The following is a 16,273-nucleotide window of genomic DNA, read 5'->3' on the forward strand; positions in this document are numbered from 1 at the left end:
GGGGATCCAGCTCGGAGAACCCAGGGGCGCTACACCAAGTCCGGTGGTTTAGAGGATACGGAGAGAGAGCTGCCCTTCCTCCCTGGCCACCCATGCGCATGCCCCACATTCAGGGCGGGCAACTCCAGCGGCGTGCCCAGACTGAGCTCTCCAACTGAACACACAAGAATCATTTCCCCTCACTACGTAAGAACTGACTGCTGGGATATAGGTGGCTCACAGACGCCGTCTGCTGGTTACTTAGAGAAAGTGTATGTCACCAAACTGTATCTCTGAAAAATTAGATCAATATCCCTTTTTTTTTGATACAACTTGAAAGAACCCTATCAAGCAAAACAAATGCCAAGAGGCCAAAAACAACAGAAAATCTTAATGCATATGATAAAACCAGATGATATGGAGAATCCAGCTCCAAACACACAAATCAAGATTTCGGAAGAAACGTTATTCCTCGCAAATTTAATTAAAGAACTACAATCAAAGAACGAAAACATGGCAAAGCATTTAAAGGACATCAAGAGGACCATGGCCCAGGATATAAGCACCATAAAAAAGACACTAGAAGAGCATAAAGAAGACATTGCAAGAGTAAATAAAAAATAGAAGATCTTATGGAAATAAAAGAAACTGTTGGCCAGATTAAAAAGACTCTGGATATTCACAATACAAGACTAGAGGAAGGGAAACAACATCTCAGTGTCCTAGAAATCCACAGAACAGAAAATGAAAGAACAAAAGAAAGAATGGAGAGAAAAATTGAAAAAATCGCAATGGATCTCAGGGATACGATAGATAAAATAAAAGTCCAAACTTAAGACTCATTGGTGTCCCAGAAGGGGAAGAGAAGGGTAAAGGTCTAGAAAGAGTATTCAGAGAAATTGTTGGGGAAAACTTCCCCAACCTTCTACACAATATAAACACACAAAGCATAAATGCCCAGCGAACTCCAAATAGAATAAATCCAAATAAACCCACCCAAGACATATTCTGATCAGACTGTCAAATACTGAAGAGAAGGAGCAAGTTCTGAAAGCAGCTAGAGAAAAGCAATTCACCACATACAAAGGAAACAACATAAGACTAAGTAGTGACTACTCAGAGGCCACCATGGAGGCGAGAAGGCAGTGGCATAACATATTTAAAATTCTGAGAGAGAAAAATTTCCAGCCAAGAATACTTTATCCAGCAAAACTCTCCTTCAAATCTGAGGGAGAGCTTAAATTTTCCACAAACAAATGCTGAGGGACTTTGCCAATAAAAGACCTGCCCTACTTCAGATTCTAAAGGAAGCCCTACCAACAGAGAGACAAAGAAAGGAGAAAGAGATATAGAGAATTTTAACAGACATATATAGTACCTTACATCCCAAATCACCAGGACACTCATTTTTCTCTAGTGATTACAGATCTTTCTCCAGAAGGGACCATAAGCTGGGACATAAAACAAGCCTCAAGAAATTAAAAAAAAAAAAAAAAAAATTGAATATACTCAAAGAACATTCTCCAAACACAATGGAATACAAATAGAAGTCAATAATTTTTGAACTCTAACTCCACTATTTACTTCCTACATGATAAAAAAAATAAACAAACTCTAAGGACAAATCAGTGGTTTTGAACTCAATGTAAAGTATGTAATTTTAGACAACTATATAAAGGTGAGGGAATGAAGGAGTACAGGAACATAGTTTATGTGCCCTATAGAAGTGGAGGAGGTATCAAAGAAAAAAAGATTGATAGGGATTTAAGAGGTTAATTTTAAGCCCCACAGTAAGCACAAAGAAATCATTAGAGAATATAACCATAGAGATGAAAAGTAGAGTTTGGGTTAAGAGAAATGGGGGAAGGGGCAATGGGAAGTTAAGAAAGGAGTGTAAGGTTGCTGTTTGAGGTGAAGGGAAATTTCTAGCAATGGATGGTGGGAAAGAGCATAACATCATTCTAAATGTGATTAATCCCACTAGTGGAAGGCTAGGGAGGGGGTGGAATGGGAAGATTTAGGCTGTATATATGTTTCCACAATTGAAAAAAGGAAAAAAAAAAAAAAACAGTCTAACTAGATGACAATTGAATGCTAAGGGTGAACTTGGATGGGATTGGAGGGTGAAGGACAGGTGGCTCGAAGAGACACAGTTGAGACATAAGGAAAAGGAAGTATAGAATGTAAGCATTGTATCATTGTTGAATCTCTTATACTTCTTAGCTGTGCTTAATGGAATTACATAAAACAATGTTCCTGTTCATGGGAAGTACAAAGGTGAATTATAGTGTATGTTCAAGGATGTGTGCAGCTAACTCTCATATGTTCAGAAGACAAAGAAATATAGGATGGATGATAGATAGGGAGGGAGGGAGGGAAAGAAATAGTGATGTGATAGCATGTTAAAGTTGGTGGATTGAGTTATCGGGGGAGGGGGGTCAGGGTATGATGAAATTCTGTGTATGGGGCTAGTATTGTTTTTGCAACTATTCATGTAACTTTGAATTTATTTAAAAAAAAAGAAAAAAAAAAAAAAAAAAAAAAAGAAGCCCAATGAACAGGCTTCCCATGGTTTGTTCTCTGGAGAAAAATATCCTGGGAGGAATTTCTGCTTTATTTGGTCCTGACCCAAAGGCAGATGTCCTCCTCACCCAGCTGGCCTCACTCCCTCTGCTGAGATTTGTGGAAACTTTACACACCCAGTTATAACTACCAGGAAAGGTTCAGGAGGTCAACTTGCCTGGAAACCCCATGTTAGATCCAGGAAGATCTTGCTACATCTCTCTCCTCCTAGAACTAAAGCACTTCCTGAAGGGATGATTTGACATTCTCAGAAATGATTAGAATAATACAGGGTTTTATTATAATAAAGGGTTTTATTTTAAGACCTGCCCCTCCAGGCTGAGGCAGTGCCCCTGCCTCCTCAGGGTCCTCCCCTCGCAGCCTGGAGGGGGTCACTGGCAGGCAGCCCAGGGGCTACACTTTCAGACCCAGACATCTCCACAAGGCCCACCTCACTACCAAGGCCAGATGCCAGGGAGGGCACTTCATTTTGCACCTTGCTAAGTCACTTGTTAGAAGAGATGTAGAAATGTGGCATACAGGCTCTACCAGAACTGAATACATCTTCCAAAGGAAGCAGCATGGTAGGAAGAGTTCACAGACCAGAGTCCAAATTCCTGCTCCACCTCTGAAAAGCCACAAGCAAGTTTTGTAATTTCTCTGAAAGTTGTTGATGATAGCACAATACCTAACACATAGTGGGCCTGCTGAGTAAATACACAAATTGTACTTGTGTGCAGGGTTCACATGCTAACAGCGAAACAAAGTCATTCCTAACACAATAGCGGCTAAGGTATCATGAGGAGACACTGTTTGCTGAGCTCAATCAGCAGAGTTCAGCAATTAGCTGCACCAGCATGCCTAAAATGTGGAGGAATAAAGGGTATTCACACAGTTCCTAAAAAATAAGAGTGCTGTGACAAAATGGCACAAAACAAGGGGAAAAAAAGTCTTATGCTCAAAAAAGAATACTGGGGCAAAGTTAACAGAGATGACAGCTTCGGAGAAGATATCTGCAATGTCTGTGACCCACAAAGGATTGATACCCAAGATGTAAAAGGAACTTCTGCCTATCATAAAGAAAAACATAAGAACACCAGCAGAAAAACAGGCAAAGAATTATTTTGTATAGGCAATTAACCAAAGAGGAATTCCAAAGTCCATCAAGCCTAAGAAGAGATGCTCAAGCACATTAGTAATCAGAGAAGAGCAAGTTAAAACAAAAATAAAATATTACAGCACATGTATTAGCTTGGCAAAAATAAGAGGAAGCTGGTTGCTGTCAAGTGTGGAACCAGAGGGACTCTCATGCTCTGCTGCTGGAAATGTAAACTGGGACAGGCATTTGGGAGAGCTCTCTGGCACTCCCATATCAATGTAAATGCACACACATGCAGGTCCACAAGGACCCTGTATAAGGAGGTTCTTCACAATGATGTTCATGGAGGCAGAGCTGGAGACAGCCCGAGAGTCCATCATCAAGTTAGAGAGAAATAAAACTGGGATGAGCAAACACCATGGAGTATTGTGTGGAAGTGAGAAGTGACACACTAGATGTACACATGGCAACATGGATGGCCCCTAGAAGCAGTGCTGAGCACCTGGTGCATAGTTCTTATTTTCTAAATCCCATTTTCTACTAAAAAGTACTAGGGCTCCTTGGAAAAGTGGCTGATTCCAGGGCTGAGGCAGGGAAAGAGCAAGAGGAGCCTGGAACATGTTCTTGCTGTGCCTAAAAGTAAGGAAGAGAGGAGGAAGGGGCAAGAAGGTGGCAAAGGGAGGTGTGGAATTTTGCTCATCCTCTAGGGCAGCGAGTAAATAGCCAGGAACTGTCTGGAACAACTGTTTGGGAGACTTCTGTGACCAGACACACATCATATACCAGTCTGAAATGGGTGGAAAGGCTGAGATAACAGCACAGAACAGTAAGTAAAGTCTCCCAATCTGTGGAGGCTGGTGCCCCTCCCACACAAGCACAGCAGACTGGTCTAGAATCACTTCCCCTTGGAAAAAAGAAGCAGTCTATACAAGGAGCAAGGGAAGGTAGCTCAACTAGGCTCCAACTGCAGATTTAATTAACAAACTCAAGCCACTGAATTCAAGCTCCGAGCACAGAGAAACCTGGAGAAAGCACAAAAGGAACCCAGAGCTCCCTCAGCAGCAGAGAGGAGATGGGGCTGCATGCTACCTAGATTCTATATTCTAGATTACTAGAAAAGGACTGTGCCCCAAGAAAAGGGGCACATAGAACTGGGTACCCACTCTTGCTCTTGACTGGCAAACTGGGGTGCTGGGGACAGCCTCTCAAAAGGATTTTATTTTTATTTTTACTTTTTAGCATAAAGAAAGCAGCAGGCTTTTTCAATTGTCAGCACTGCCCCAGGAAACGGCAAAGTTAAGGAATATCTGAGAGACAAAGCAACTAGTCAGGGGAAGGAGATAATTCCTTGAAGGGCTTATCTTCCCCAAGGAAGAGGGGGAGCAGGGCCCAGCACAAGTGGGGGCCCTCATTTAGAGACTTCAGGAACTAGAAAACAAAAACAGTTTAATCCCACCCTCTGCCTCAGCCTCTGTCTCAAACATGGCAGAAACAGGGTCTGCTGAGAGTTAAAAACACTGCACCACTTTACATTGGTGGGGCAGGATAGGAAAAGCACAGAATCAAGAGGCTTCACAGGAAAGACTGATATCCTGCAGGGTCTCCTCCCCAGGGAACCCTGATACTGATTACATCCTCTTCCCGAGTCCTGGGCCTGTCTTGTCTGGAAAAAATCTGATTGGGGTTAATCCTATCTGGGGAGAACCTCCTCAAACAAACAAACAAAAAAAACGAACCTTCCCTACAGGCAGGGTAAGACCCAGAGAAACAAGAGCTGAAAAATTCTGATCAGTTAAACAGAGCTATGCTAGAGGTTGAACTGAATGTCAAAGAACAGATAGAGAACAAAGTCAGTCAATAAGAAAACCCTAGGTAAAAGAGAGGAAACAACTTCCAGAATGAACAAATCAAGAAAATCAGATGCCAAGACACCAGCAAAAAATCACAAGTCATACCAGGAAGCCCAAAGATATGGCTCAGTCAAAGGCATAAACTAACACTCTAAATAAGATGCAAGAGTTGAAAAAACTAATTAAAGATGTTCAAACAAATTTTCTAAATCAAATCAGTGAGTTAAAGGAAAATGTGGCAAAAGAGATGAAGGATATAAAGAAGACATTGAGTGACCATATGGTAGAATTTGAAAGCTTGAAAAAACAAATGGCAGAACTTACGGGAATGAAAGGCACAATACAAGAGACAAAAAAAACACAATGGAGACATACAACAGCAGATTTGAAGAGGCAGAAGAAAGGATTAGTGAACAAGAGGATACGTCATCTGAAATCCTAGACACAAAAGAACAGATAAGGAAAAGAATGGAAAAATATGAGCAAGGTCTCAGGGAACTGAATGACACCATGAAGTGCACAAATATACATGGGATAGGTGCCAGAAGGAGAAGAAAAAGAAAAAGGGGCAGAGAAAATAATGGAGGAAATAATCACTGAAAATTTCCCAACTCTTATGAAAGACACAAAGTTACAGATCCAAGAAGTGACACAAACCCCAAACAGAAGTAGATTCAAATAGACCTATTCCAAGACAGTTACAGATCAGTTGTCAAATGTCAAAAATAAAGAGAGAATTCTGAAAGCAGCAAGAGAAAAGCAATCCATCACATATAAGGGAAGCTCAATAAGACTATTGTGTGGATTTTTCAGCAGAAACCATGGAGACAAGGGGGCAGCGGTAGGATGTATTTAAGATATTCTAAGAGAAAAACTGCCAACCAAGAATTCTATATCTGGCAAAACTGTCCTTCAAAATTGAGGGAGAGTTTAAAATATTTTCAGACAAACAGACACTCAGAGAGTTTGTGAACAAGAGACCGGCTCTACAAGAAATTCTAAAGGGAGAGCTACAGGCAGAAAGGAAAAGACAGGAGACAGAGGTTTGGAGAAGAGGGCAGAAATAAAGATTATCAGTAAGGGAAAAAAAATAAGATAAGACATATAAAATCCAAAAGACAAAATGGTTAAAGAAAGTACTGCCTTTAGAGTAATCACATTAAATATTAATGGATTAAACTCCCCAATCAAAAGACATAACTGACAGAATGGATTAAAACAGAACATATCTATATGCTGTCTACAAGAGACACAATTTAAACCCAAGGACAAAAACAGATTGAAAGTGAAAGGCTAGAAAAAGATATTTCACCCAAACAACAACTAGAAAAGAGTGGGGGCAGTTATACTAGTATCAGACAAATTTGACTTCAAATGTAAAGCAAACAAAAGAGACAAAGAAGGACACTAGATATTAATAAAAGGGACAATTCATCAAGAAGACATAAAAGTAAGGAAGAGCTCAAAGAATAATGGGATACATCCAAAGGACACAGGATCCAGCTGAAGCTAATCACATTGGCCAAATCTGGCACCATTTGAGTGTCGAAAGATTATAACCTATTGAATAAAGTAAGAATCTATGAGTCTACACTGATATATGAAGTAATTAATAGGGGAGAAGGGAAAGTTCTTCCTTATGGGAGGAGGCCAACTAGTAAATATTGAAGGAACATTGTGAACATAGTTAACCACATGGACATATATTTGAATGTGGTTAAAAGGGAAGCTTCAGGTTGTATATATGTTACTAGAATAATTTTTTTAAAAAAAGGACTGTACAACACAAACAGGGAACTTTAATGTCAACCATGGACTATAATTAACAGTACAATTATAATAATACCATTCATTAATTGTAACAAATGTGCCACACTAATGCAAGGAGCTAACAACAGGGGGTATATGGAAACTCTGTATTTTCTGCATGATTCTTCTGTAAACTGACAACTTCTCTAATTAAAAAAAAGAAAAACAAAAAGAAAAAAGAAAAGAAAGAAAATCCCCCGCCATTAAAATACTAGTTGATTCAGACAAAAATCCTCAATCAATAGATGCTAAAAACTAGTGGACATGTATACTTGAAAGTGGTTAAAATGGGAAGTTTTATGTTGTATATAATTTACCACAATAAAAATAAAACAAACCAACCAATATAGAACTGTACAACACAAACAGCGAACTCTAATGTCAACTACAGACTTCAGGTCATAATATAATTATAGTATATTGGTATATCAATTTTAACTAATGTACCACAAGAATACAAAATGTTAATATATGGGAAAACTGTGTGTGAGTATATGGGTACTCTGTACTTTCCGAGAGATTTTTCTGTAAATCTACAACCGTTCTAAAAAATAAAGTCTATCAAAAAAAAAAAAACCTAATGGATGAAAGTTTGAAAAATAACAGCATATTTACATAGCCTCAAAGTACAGGCCCATTAGATAGTTTTTAATTTAAATTTAAATTTAAATTGTAACTTTGTAATAGAGAAATGAGGCAGACACCACCATAATGAAAGGATCAAAGCTCACCTTGCAAGTAAGAGACTAATTGATGGCATCAGCTTCCTGGTTTGACACTCAGCAAACACATCACTTCTGTGGTATACCCGGCAAAAGTGCATGACCTGAATCTAACTGTGAGGAAACATCAGATAAACCCACATTGAAGAACATTCTACAGAATAACCAGCCTGTACTCTCCAATGATGTCAACATCATGAAATACAAAGACAGACTCAGGAATTGAGCCAGATGAAAACACACTAAAGAGACATGATGACGGAGTACAACACATGGTCTTTTACTACAAAGTACATTATTGGGAAACTGACAAAATCTTAATCAGGTTTGTAGATGGGAATAGAAGTATTTCAATGCTGATTTCCTAATTTTGATGATAATACCATGGCTATGTAAAAAAAAAAAAAAAACAAATCTTGTTTTAATACATACCTAAGTATTTAGGGGTAAATGGGCTGAATAATTCAGGGAAAATAAGTGTGTGTGTGTTTGTGTGTGTGTGTGTGTGTGTGTGTGTGTGTGTGTATGTATGTATATATATGGAGAGAGAAAGAAAAGGAAAAAGGTAATAAAATGTTAACATTTGGAGACTCCAGGGGAATCCACAGGCTATCCAGAAATTCTTTGAGCTATTCTTGCAGCTGTAAGTCTAAAATTATGTCAAACTTTTATAAATCTAAAACAAAACAAAACAAAAACAGTGCTGGGTGAAAAAAAACTGAAGTCAGAATGAGCTGTAACATAATACCATTTACACAAGTTAAAGAGACAAAACAACAGTAAAGGAGAACAGAACAGTGATTGCCAGTAGTTAAGGGTGGGGAGAATGTGACTACAAAAGCAATTTTTTTAGGGGTGATAGAACTGTACTCTGATTGTGGTGGTGGTTACATAAATATACACACGCATTAAAATTCAAAGTACTAGTACTGTACTAATACAAACTGTTAATAATCAGGAAAACTGGGGGAGGTGGGGGTACATAGGAACTCTTATTCTGCATGAATTCTGTAAACCTACGACTTCTCTAATAAAAAATATTAACTTAAAAAAATACATACCAAAAAAAAAAGAGAAGAAAAAAATCCATAGAACTATATACCAAAAAAAGACAATTTCCCTGTATGTTAATCTAAAATTAAAAATTTCAAATTAAATATACATAAAGCAGCTTCTGTTCTGATACACACTAAGCACATCAGAATGAGTGCCTATGGTGGGGTTGGGACACGGAAGTTGGAATGAGGAAAAAACAGAACAAACAGGTAAGACAAGAGAGTCCAGGAGTGGATCAATGATGATAATAAGCAATGAAATGAGGGGTTTGAGGTTTGGACGAAAAGGAAGGAAATAAATCAGGGAGTGGTGGGGGGTGAAGCTGGATGTGTCCCTCTAGGGCAGGACAGGGAAGGAGGAGCCCCTGACCTTGAGACCAGACCTAGGTCCTGGAGACAGGTCTGTCCCCAGTGTGGGGATGGATGCATTAGCTATGCAAGTCTGACACCACTGACACTAGAGTACAGCTCATTTCCCTGCTCTGACTCCAACTCACCAGCTGCCTGATTACCCCATGGCTTCCCATGTAAGTGCTACCTGCAGGCAGAGAATTCTCAGCCACCGAATGCTCTAATGTTCCCTACAAACCAGCAACTTACCATTCTGGCCAGTAATTAAGTCTCTTGTGAATTTTATTACTGAGTCAGCTGCCCGTCTGATCAGTTTAGGAACACTGAGTTCCCAGACCTATAATGCTGGTTCCAGGTACATCCTTCTCTCTCCAGCTAGAACCAGACCTTGGACTTGGTGAGCCTGCTGCCCCTATGGGCCTCCTTGGCAGTCAGCCAGCCATGCACTCTTGGCAGCACCTCTCTGTTATTAGGACCACTTTAAAGTGCAGCCAGCTCCAATTTCCTCCTCTAAGGAGTGGTGATAACAATGTCTTCCTTTCAGGTGGTAAATGAGATAACATAAATACATTCATTCCACAGTGCATGGCAGTAATAGATGGTGAATAAATGTACCTGCCTTCCCCCCCTCCGCCTCCTTAGAACTTCCAAACTTACAGATTATTACAGCTCTATAAACACAAGTGGCTCAAATTTCACATTTCTACTCTGATTCACCAGCACCAGTGACAGATTTGGAAGAATCTTGAGCCTCCAAGGATGCCTGGGATGTTATATAAGGCTTCTTGCAACACAAGAGGGCTGAACGATAAGTTTGTTCATCTTTTACTTTCAGAGACTGGACAAAAATGTTAAAGAACCAGCTCAGAAGAAAAAACAGAAAAAAATTTTATAATCTTGGAGTGAAGACCTTTCTAAGTAAGAATCAACTTGAAGTCATAAAGGAAAAGGCAGATTTAAATACGTAAATATTTAAAGCTTCTATATGGCCAAAGATGCCAGAGATAAAGTTAAAAGATGGAGAGACCATCTTAGCAAACAACACATGATGAAGGAGCGATATCCATAGTATTAAAAACTCCTATAAACATAAAAAACCAATAGAGCCTTGCTGGCTCGCCAACCTGCGGACAGGCAGCTACCGGAATGGGTCGGGATGCTGAGGAGATGGGAAATACAGTTACCACAATTGTCTCCAGAAGAGAGAACTTAGAAGACATTAACAATAGATGAAACTGGGAAAGATCCCAAAAGCTACAGGACCAGATGGTGTTACAGATTAAATAAAATCCTTCATGAAGAAGAAAGTTCTTAAGCAACATGATGGATTCAGAAGCCCATGAAAAGAGGCCTCCGATCATAACATCTTCAAAAGAAGATATATCACCTCATATTACAAATGTTTGTGAAATGAAGCATTACTTGTGTGGCTGCTGTGCAGCTTTCAACAATATAGCAATCACTTTTCCTATTCAGAAGGTCCTCTTTCGGCAACAGCTATATGGAATCAAAACCTCGGATGCAATACTTCAGTTGAGGAGGGATGGATTCCGAAACCTGTATCGCGGAATCCTTCCTCCATTAATGCAGGGAATATTATGAACGACTGTATACCATAAGGGCCAACTACACTGGCCCTTATGTTTGGGCTGTATGAGGAGTTTACTTGCCTTCTCCGTAAACATGTCAGCACCCCCAAGTTTGTAACTTGTAGCGTGGAGGCAGTACTTGCAGGGACAACAGAAGCAATTTTCACTCCATTTGAAAGAGTTCAAACACTGCTTCAAGACCACAAGCATCATGACAAATTTACAAACACTTATCAGGCTTTCAGGGCACTGAAATCCCATGGAGTTGGAGAATATTATCAAGGCTTGGTGCCCATTCTTTTCCGTAACGGATTCAGCAATGTCCTTTTTTTTGGCCTTCGGGGTCCCATTAAGGAGTACTTGCCTACTGCAACGACTCACAGTGCTCATTTGGTCAATGATTTTATCTGTGGAGGGCTGTTGGGTGCTATGTTGGGATTCTTGTTTTTTCCACTTAATGTTGTAAAGACTCGCATGCAGTCTCAGATTGGTGGGGAAATTTCAATCTTTCCCCAAGGTTTTCCAAAAAATCTGGCTAGAACAGGATAGGAAGCTAACACACCTTTTCAGAGGTGCCCATCTGAATTACCATCGGTCCCTCATATCTTGGGGCATAATCAATGCGACTTACGAGTTTATGTTAAAGGTTATATGAAACAATCATTAGTTAAGTGCCATTTATCAACCAAATAGACCTAAGAGGAATGCAGTCTGGCCTGGTTCCTAACTGGTCCCAAACAAGTTGGTATCATAAGTCCAGGGTACAGAGAATTATGGGCAAAACCGTTTTCTTTGAGTACCAATGACAAAGAAAAAAAAACTAATAGAAAAATGGGTAAAGAATATGGACAGGTAATTCACAGAAGAAATACAAATGGACAACAATCACATTGAAAATGTGTTCAACAACATCAGTAATCAGAAAAACAAAGTTAAACAAGATACCACTTTTGATTTTTTGATCAGCAAAAATTAAACAGAATGATACCATCCAGGGTTGGCATGGGTGTGGGAAACAGACACTCTCATATACTGTTGATGGGCATAAACTAGAGGGCAATTTGACACTCTATCACACTGTTAAAAATGCATGATCAACTGATTGTACACTTCGAAGGATTGTATCTATGTGACTATCTCTCAACAAAATTGCACTAAAAAAAGTGCATGACCTTTAGATCTCAAATCAATAACCTAACCGCCCATTTTGAGACACTGGAAAAACAGCAAACCAAACCTAGCAAGCAGAAGGAAATAAAGATTAGAGCAGAAATTAATGAAATAGAGAACAGAAAAACAGAGAAAACCAATTAACCTAAAGCTCATTTTTTGAAAAGGTCAATAAAATTGACAACTTTTGCCTAGATTAACCAAGGAAAAGGGGAGAAGACTCCTATTACTAAAATCAGTAATGAATAACCAATTACTGCTGACCTTACAGAAATAAAAAGGATCATAAGGGAATATTATGAATGACTGTATACCAACAAATTAGATAACTTAGATGATATGGACAAATTCCTAGAAAGACACAAACTACCAAGAATAAAGAACCTCAACAGACCAATAACAAGTAAAGAACTTAAATTAGTAATAAAAAACAATTCCCACAAAGAAAAGCCAAGGCCCAGACGGCATCACTGGTGAATTCTACCAGATATTTACAGAATTAATACCAATCTTTCACAAACTCTTCCAAAAAAACAGAAGAGGAGGGAACACTTCCCAGTTCATTCTATGAGACCAGTATTACCCTGATACCAAGACCAGTCAAACACATAACAAAAAAAGAAAACTCAAGACCAATATCTCTTATGAATAAAAATCCTCAGTAAAATACTAGCAAACTGAATCCAGCAACATATAAAAAAGATTATGCACCAAGGCCAAGTGGGATTTATCAATGCAAGATTGATTTAACATCCAAAAATCAATGTAATACACCACATTGATAGAATAAAGGACAAAAAGCACATGATTATCTCAATAGATGCAGAAAAGCATTTGCAAAATCTAATGCCCTTTCACGATAAAAAACTAGGAATAGAAGGGAACTTCCTAAAACTGATAAAGTCCACAGCCAACATCATACTTAATGGTGAAGAACTGAATGCTTTCCCTCTGAGATTAAGAACAAGCCAAGGATGTCTGCTTTCACCATATCTATTCAACATTGTTCCAGCCAGGGCAATCGGGTGAGAGAATGAACTGCTGTGAGAGTTAAACAAAAATAATACATGTGAATTATTTTCCCCACACTTGGCAACAGTGAGAGCTCAATAAGCATCATCTGTTGTGAAGGTGGTCAACATGGTTGTTGCTGGAGCCCAGGACCCTGGATTCACAGCTCTACCCAATGACTGACTTACCCACCCATCCCTAATTTTTGAGCTCCTGCTTAGAGACTGGAATTGTTGAAAGGGTCTGAAATTCAGGTGGACGTGGATTTCTCCATTAAGACTTCAATCCTGGTTTTCAAGGTCCATTGACAGCCACCCCAGCTCTACCTGGCTGGCCTAGCAAGCCATTTAGCAATAGTGAGCAGGAGAGCCCAGCTACACCCAGAATTCCCAGGCCAGAAGAGACCCCAGTGCATAGCCAAGCCAACTCCTCATTCTATTTTAATAGATGGGCAAACTGAGGCCCAGAGAGAGATGTGACTTCAGATTATTCAGGAGGTTGACATCAGAGCTGGACTGAAGATGGCTTCCAACACCAATGCCTGGGGAGGGTAAAGACAGGCTATCCACAGGCCTGTGCCTCAATTTTTCCACCAACACCCCAGGCAGAGGCCTCAGGCAACCCAGACTGAGCCCACTTACGTCCAGCCCGTTTCTTCACCACACCCCTCTCACCTCCTGAGATTCCACCAAACATCCGATGCACCCTCTAGCTCTACTTCCTGACCACTCGGCTGTTTGTGATCTGTGATGGCCTCTCCCCAGAACACTGACAGCCAATGTCCACCTGACAACCAGCATCCACTTGGACAAGGGAAGATGGGGCTGCCACAGAATCCTGAGCACACATGACAGTACACAGTCCGAATACTTAGTGTTCTTGGTCCAGCATGACGGAGGCCTTCTCCTGTGGCCTGGGTGTCTGCCCATACAGGCCAGGCTACAGTCCCCACTAGACTCTGGCTCTAGACTAAATCCTGTCCCTAAGCTGTGTCACAGCCTCACACCTCTCCCATCTTTTCCTCTTCCTCTTGACTCTGTCGCAGAGCAATGGATAAACTGCATTTGGAAGCTTTACTATACAGCCTATGATGCTGAATGTACACCTTCTACAGGCAAGAGGATAGGGTTGGCATAGATTGAAAGACATCCAGATTACTGGATATTATCACATACCTCATCTCATGCAATCCTCATACCACACAAGAAGAAAGTGGCTGTGTCTTTGCCCAGGTGACAGGTAGGAAATGGCTGGTCCTAGATTGGAATCTGGTTTTTCTGGCTCCTTCTCCCACATTATCTGCCTTTAGAGATCAACCTATGGGTGTGAGCTTCGGGTGGGGCCATCAAAGGAGCCTGGGTCTTTGGAGGAGCCCGGGGCAGCCTCTGATACCATCCAATGACAAAGACCCTCAGGAGTCTGCAGGGAGAGACCCAGACGGGAGAAGTGGGAGCAGGCAGGCTCCCTAGAAATCACTGGTCACCGAGAGGCCTCAGCCACCCACTGCTCTCTGGCCCCACCCACTGCTCTCTGGCCTTTCCTGAGTAAAGCTGTGACTCACTGGGTAAGAACGTGATTTTAAGGGGGTTTCAGACATATTACTGAACTCTACCAACATAAAAGGTCTTATCAGGAACCCTCACACCAACTAGCCTAGTGGTTCAGATGTTCAGAGATAAGTAACCCTTCCAGGGCCTCTCAGGAAGGGTGGGGCAGAAGGCAAGTTGTCTTATTTCAGCCCAAGTATGCCAGACCCACTGCTCAGGCTTTCTGGGCGACAACCTCCTGAAACAGAAATGTAAGTCACCAAGAAGGCAATGCCTGAGGCTGGAGTGCAGTCTCACCAACCTCAGGGCTGCTCCAGGAGGGGCCTCTCAGGGTCTCACCCCACCCCCCAAACCCACCGAGCACCCCTGCTCTCAGCTTTTCTCCTTCTTGGACCTTTCAGTCCCACCATCCACAGCCTCCTGGAGGGACAGACCCTCCCCACTGTTTCTCTTCCCACTTTCAGAAGCCCGATGCCCCTTGCCAAGGCCTGACCACACAGAAACTTGTAATAGGTACTGAAACCACTTTGAATGTGGGCAACAGTGGTCTAGTACCAGGCCCCAATCACCAAATTTAAAAAAGCAAAGTCACTCCTCAAAAACTTAAACAGAACTACCATATTTGACCTGGTAATCCCACGTGTAGGTATATAGTCAGAAGAATTGAAAGCAGGGACTCAAACAGATATTTGTACACTAATGGCCCCAATCACCAAATTTAAAAAAGCAAAGTCACTCCTCAAAAACTTAAACAGAACTACCATATTTGACCTGGTAATCCCACGTGTAGGTATATAGTCAGAAGAATTGAAAGCAGGGACTCAAACAGATATTTGTACACTAATGGCCCCAATCACCAAATTTAAAAAAGCAAAGTCACTCCTCAAAAACTTAAACAGAACTACCATATTTGACCTGGTAATCCCACGTGTAGGTATATAGTCAGAAGAATTGAAAGCAGGGACTCAAACAGATATTTGTACACTAATGTTCATAGCACTATTCACATTAGCCAAAAGTTGGAAGCAACCCATCTATCAGCAGATGAATGGATAAACAAAATGTGGTATATATATATGATGGAATATTATTCAGCCATAAAAAGGAATGTTCTGATAAAAGCTACAACATGGATGAACCCTGAAGACAAGCGGAGTGAAATAAGCTCCAAAGGACAGACATGATTCTACTTTATGAAACAACTAGAATATACAAATTCATAGAGAGAGAAAAGGAGAATATAGGTTATGGAGAGGGGGGCAGTTAATAATAATGCGTGCAGGGTTTTTGCCTGGGGTCATGGGAAAGTTCTGGAAATGGACGGTGATGATGGCAGCACCACATCATGAATGTGATAAATGCCAGTGAATGGTATGCTTGGGAGTGGTCGAGATGGGGAATTTTATGTTGCATATGTTACCTCAATTTTAAAAAGAGAGAGACTGGAGAGACAACGACAATTAAATGCTGTACATGGTCCTGGACTGGTTCTAAAGATGGAGAAGAAAATGTCAAAAGGACATTATTGG

The 16,273-nt window shown here is 40.6% G+C and overlaps 1 protein-coding gene and 1 pseudogene across 1 annotated transcript in view; one reads left to right on the plus strand and one right to left on the minus strand.

Moving 5' to 3' along the window:
• Positions 1-16,273, minus strand: part of B4GALT1 (beta-1,4-galactosyltransferase 1) — a 68,878-nt gene that overhangs the window by 36,175 nt on the left and 16,430 nt on the right. The gene's annotated exons all lie outside the window — the stretch shown is intronic.
• Positions 10,584-11,671, plus strand: LOC119504677 (annotated as a pseudogene).

The sequence above is a fragment of the Choloepus didactylus genome, chromosome 10 (assembly GCF_015220235.1).
Source record: "Choloepus didactylus isolate mChoDid1 chromosome 10, mChoDid1.pri, whole genome shotgun sequence".
NCBI classification, from domain to species: domain Eukaryota; kingdom Metazoa; phylum Chordata; class Mammalia; order Pilosa; family Megalonychidae; genus Choloepus; species Choloepus didactylus.